This window comes from Branchiostoma belcheri, unplaced genomic scaffold (genome assembly GCF_001625305.1).
Source record: "Branchiostoma belcheri isolate BF01 breed outbred unplaced genomic scaffold, Haploidv18h27 scaffold57, whole genome shotgun sequence".
Lineage (NCBI taxonomy): Eukaryota > Metazoa > Chordata > Leptocardii > Amphioxiformes > Branchiostomatidae > Branchiostoma > Branchiostoma belcheri.
Window position 1 is genome coordinate 630895 of NW_017804209.1, and position 6132 is coordinate 637026.

Sequence of the window (6132 nt, forward strand, 5' to 3'; positions counted from 1 at the left end):
TTTTTCGGTGGGGGGGGGGGCAAATGCTTCTCTATTTCTCGTCTTCCCTTTGTCCGCTAAACCCTAGTCTCTACTAGCCTGGAGTCCAGCCTTGTTAGCTTTGCCTTTGGTTCGCTCCCCAAGATCCGCTACCCAGCCGTCTCTACCAGGCTGGCTATATTTGCCAGGGGAGTTTGGCCACCTTGTAGGTTTGACTGGCTGCGGAGAGAAAGAACCAACCTTCCCGCGGCCGGACTCCCCTGGCCATTTTTACTCTCTTTTTTTGCCGAATTCTACGATCCGTATTCCCATAGAAAGGCCTGGTGGAGGCTAGCTATAAACCCTGCCATCCGCCCTGCGTCTCCAGCCGAAACAACCATCCCTGCGTCTCGGTCAGGTCGCGCGGGGCAGCCGGCGAGTTAAGCGGGTTAAGGGCCAGAAATTCTCGGCGAGGCGCCCTAAGTGATAACAGACTCCAAATGTAGCATCTCGAGGTGGGACATGTTGATTGGAATAACGAAGGAGGGGTGTACGGTAATGGCACCCTGCCGGCAGGATTCTAATTCAATCAGCGGCCGCCAGTTCTGACGTTGTCGGTCAGCCTAGAGCGGGGGCTGGGGTGAAGACATCAGTTGCGTAACATCTATTCAACAACCATTGCCAAAAACCCCTGTAGTTCAGGAAACATTCCAAAGTACACACAGATTTATACATACATGACAACAGCGTTGAACAAAACAAGCAAACAAACAAAAAAACACTAAGGTATATAGGAAAAGATTTATTGAGACGCGAGAAACTTGCATTTTTATTGTCGTCTGTTGTTGCTGATAAGTTCTGTTATTTTGTTTTCTTATCGATTTTGTTGTATTCAAGTCCTTTGCTGAAGTTGCTTGAGTTTACGAACAAAATACTTTCCTCTTATCTTCTCTTTTACAAAAGTTTTACAAATATGTGAAAATGTGATTTTTTTCCTGTTCCGTGTATCAAAGTCTTTCCCCGTAATGCAAAGAGACAAGCAATACACAAATATCTGTCTGAGTCTAATAATATGTATGTACATTTGTCTCCCTTGTGCTAGACTCTAACGGCTTGTGACATCTGCTAGTTAGGACTACGATTGTTGAAGCCATGTCAGTAAATAGATCCATGGGAATACAGGCATTAAGCCAGAAGACGCTGTAATCCGTTGAAAATGCCCGCAAATTAAGTGCAAGTGATCTCCTTCTGAGAACAAATGGACGATGTGTTGCGCGTTAGCGGTCGGAGTGTGGCAAAATGGCCGCTAGTCTGGATGCCAGACTCTTCCCAAGGGCCTTCCATGGCTCACGTGCCCCAAAGGAAAGTTTGCCACATTTCATCGTAGGAATGTTGGCCCTGGCGTTTAGCCTGGATGCCAGGCTTGTTTCCAGGCCCTCAAGGGCCAAAAAATAAGATTGCCCCCATGTCACATTAAGTGCATGAAGTATGTCAAATATTTACAACTTGCGCCAAGTTATTACATACAAATAGGTAGCATAAAATCCTACATATATCATCATAGTAGCGATAAAATACATCATAAAAACTTATCACATCAAGAATACAACATCTAAACATCATTTTGGTCCTGGACCCTTAAGAGGCACTGGAAATAGTCTGACATCCAGGCTAGGCGGATTTCTCCCTGTCTTTCCTGGCCTGACGGGTAATAAACCCTTTGTTGTATCTGCCCATTAACAGTAAAGACGTTACCATGGTTACCGAAGAACCTGGATCTGTGACGTAAACACGACGGAGACAGGCGCGAGACCAAACAGCCCGAAGCTCTCTGGGTGCCGAAAACAAAGACCACGGAAAACATTTTTTTATTCCAACATTTCATGACTAGACATGGTGACGGCACACTCAAGTTATATCAACTTATTTTATGCCGCCACCAACGCAGAGGACGAATACAGGACAGGACAATACTCATTTCCACTTTTAGTGAGGAAAGTTGTGTAAAGTGCCTTTTGCCAAGGGCACCGGTGGCATGTCAGGACTCGAACCCGGGACGCCATACGACCCCACCATTTGTGGGGGAAACAGTTTGAAACTAATCACGGAGTGAGTATCATAATCAAAATTAAATTATGATTAAAACTATCATGATTAAACTCATAATACACACTTCGTGACTAGTTTCATCAGGTTGATAAGTCACTGAGTAAAGAGTAAAGAAACGCCGGCTGAATAAAAGACTTGTTAATGTTATGTAAAAAAAAAGAGTCTCTTTTCTCTATGATACTCACTGGCCAATTGGATACTTTCTTGGTTAACGAAATTTAAAGATTTTCTAGGAAATAATATAACGCAGATTTTTTTATTTTGCTTTTTTAACAATTCCGCTTTCATATAAGTATACGCTTTTCGAATTTCTAGTAACTTTTTGCAAACTTGAAAATATGTCGTCGTTATCATCATCTTTACCGCTGCTAGTTAGCATGCTGCATTCAGCAAAGACAGACAGGAAACGAAACGTAAAGCCCTAGTGTTGTCACTTTTTATTAATAGCATTTTCATGAAGTCGAAGAACGTTAGTGGTCCAATGACACCATACCTGCAAAGCAAAACCGACACACAATACCTGCAACTGTTTCTAGAGGTTAGAGCCAATATTTAAATATAAGGATTCAATGAAATCTGTTACAATTAAAAGAAAACAAGAACCACGATAACGCGAAATGTAATATTTCAACAAGCAAACCAGAACAAAATGAGGACAACTCTTTCATTTAACCCGCAATAGAAAACTTACCGATATCGTGTGTGCCCAATAATTTCTCCCGTATCAAGTTCTGATAACAACTGGCTTAGGGACGATTCGAACCGTCGCCGCGTCTGCATCAAAAACAAATGAACCTGTTATGTTACAAACATAGCCTCCACCAGGCCGTTCTATGGCCTTGATACAGAGGTGTAACAAGTCGATCGGTGTAATATAGCCAGCTGCCGCCGCGCCGCGTGCCTGCGAAGCTGGTGTGTTACGCCGAAAGGCGGTTATACCGGCTATACAGATACAGATACGGGAATACGGATCGTAGAATTCGGCCAAAATTACAGTTTAGCAACAAAACGTTTTTAATTCTATTTGTGTCCTTTTCATCTTTTGCGTGGGGAATGTGGACTCTCGCTTCATCAATTCGACTGTTTGTTCTTTTCCTTTACATGTATTCTTTGTTAGTGTTTTGCATTGTTTAGTAATATTAGTTTTATTCGTATAAGTGGCGGCGCTAACATAAGTTACCTAACTTGAGCCCGTCGTCACTTTGTCCTGTGCCCTTATTTTGTTTATTGTATGCTGAATAAGAAAATTATTCATTGTTGTTATTGTATGCTGAATAAAAAAAGAATTCGGCAAAAAAGAGAGTAAAATTGGCCAAGGGAGTCCAGCCGCGGGAAGGTTGTTTCTTTCCCTCCTGCGCGGCCAGTCAAACCTACAAGGTGGCCAATCTCCCCTGGCAAATATTCTCCTATATGTAGCCAGCGTAGTTAGTCTGGTAGAGACTATTACAAACTCCAAGCAGTTCTTCCGGTAACCAAACATAGTCATATTTGGGATCACATTCTTAATAACTGACATTGGTTTTCTTATTGTTTGTAACTATTATGAATCCTAACAATACACATGTAACAAGACTTTCAATAAATTCTATTTGGGACTGTGATAGCTCAGTATTGTCAGTTAACAAATCTTATATAGAAACACTCTACATTTGGAACCGCATATTTCCCTATGATGTAACAATGCCTAGTACGTGTATGTATGTCACAATTACACTATATTACAAACTAGTTTCTGACTCTGCTGACTCTTGGCACACGCGGTGTTCTTTGTCATTAAACCCTTTAAGACTCTGTCTTCTCCAGTTCGATCTTCTCCGTCTTCGCCCGGCACCTGTTGCCGTCTTCTCCCCTGGATAAGGTGTCTTGTCACGCCCGAGGATTCCTTTGAAGACATCCTTGGGGCTTGACCCCGCGTGACCTCCACTCGCTCGACTGTCGCCATCTTGTGACCTCTGACCTGGGGATATATTGTTGTTTTTCCCGCTTGCCTGTGGCGACATCGGGGCTGATTAGCGGCTCTCACGACATCGTGCCGCGCGCGTGACACCTTGGAGTAGCCTGGTTGCCAGACATCGCACAGGGCGCGTACACCTTACGGTAGCCTGGGTTCCAGACATCGTGCAGGGCGCGTGACACATTCAAGTAGCCTGGGTACCAGACATCGCGCAGGGCGCGTGACACCTTGCTATAGCCTAGATGCCAAACTGGTCGGTCAGGGGCTAAGAAAAAGACTTTCATCATTCAAGTACACCGTCCTCATCTAGTGAAACAGCTTTTTGCTGCTAGTAAAATATCCTTATATACATACTCCTAGACACTCATAGACTCTAGAGCCGAGGAGCTGCACTGTATGTGTTGACCCAGGAAAGAGTCTGGTATCCAGGCTAGCCTTGCCGCTGCCTGTTGCTGCCACTGGTGCTGCCCTTCTCGCGGACGATTTACGCACGAGACGGTTGTCTGTGGCTCGATAAACTAACACAGTTTACGGGGCGAGACCGGGAGGTAACGTGAAGTTTAATAGTCGGTACTTAAACTCCAGAGTCGGGTGCCTGGAGGGGAGACAGAGAGCAGGCCATCACATAACACGACATGCGCCAGAGACAGACATGCCACGGACCGCATGCAACCTGGCAGCAAAACTTAATGATGATCAATGATTGATGATTCATATCAAGTAACGAGTTCCGCTAGCACAGGCAATAGTACGAAGTTTGCTTAGCGATTGTCACTCAATTGCTACCATTAGGCTATAGGCTGTGACATCCCCCATCTCTTAACACGTGGAAGCAACTTGTAAAAGGTAAAACTGCAGTGCTATCAGTGTTGCTGATTTGATATAATCCTTTATGCAATATAAATATCCACGTATGGTTGACTTTTATGATTGCAGAGCCACCAGTATTAGCCTAGCCTGGATGCCAGGCACACTGAGATATTTTGTGTCCAGTGTGCTTTGGGTCTATCATCCAGGCTAGTATTAGCCTGAGTGTCAGCTCGATTCTGCACGACTTGTAGTTTGTCTATTTGAGTTTGTGGTGATGATGACATAATGGCGCAGCAATACTGTAGTCAAGGTGAGATAGAACCAGGGTCTGTAGTACAGTATAGATAGTAAAGTATAAAAATCTGGTTTCTTCTCGTTTCTTGGTAAAGAGGTAAGAACTGGTATGATTTATGATAGAACTATAGAAGGTTTGCCTTAGTTCATCAGAAATATAAATTTATCTGTACAGCTTTATAGCCCTCTGCTCTATTTGCGGAGAGAATGCAGCACCCGGAGCTAACATAGGTTTGGTAACCAGGCTACCACGGGGCTGGTTGGATACAGTTACGATCTTGAGTACAGCCTCTCGCAGGTACGGCACATGTGGCGCTGTCTGCGGGTTAGATGGTCGCGGAGATAGGCGGCGGGACCGGCCGGGTTCTCACGGGTAACGCCACGCCGAACACATGGAGGAACATCGCCTGAGGGTGCAGGCAGTCAGCCTCCATTCACTCAGGTGGAACGCAAGTTGATGGCTTTTCTATTGCCTAGCCGTTCGCCTATGTCACAGGCATGTACACCTAGCCTCTACCAGGCTTCGGGAGGTGGCTGGAAAGAATTTTAATTCTTAGTTTACTGAACATACCAAGGGAGTTGGTCCGCAACAGAATACAGTTTGGGTGCGGCAAACTGTACTCTCTAGCGGACCAACTCCACCGGCATGTTATATCTCTCTATGTGGTCAAGTTTTTAAACTAAGAATTAAAATTCTTTCCAGCCACCTCCCGAAGCCTGGTAGAGGCTACAAGTAGTCAGCTGCAGCCTTCATTCGTTCAAACGCGAGTTAATGGCCTATCCGTTTGCCTATGGGCATGCACCCCTGTGGTTTTTGACAAATGTGGGGCTCCGATGTCCTAATGTCGTTGCAACTATTCATTCCTCTTGAAGCATGATGTACTCGGTGAATGTGTATCAGTGGAATATCGCAAACCAGTTTAGATCTTCTTGTAATCTTGTTGTACCAGTGTTCCAACATTTACTACCTAAACCAATCATGCTAAGGGCTGTCGATGATGACGAAG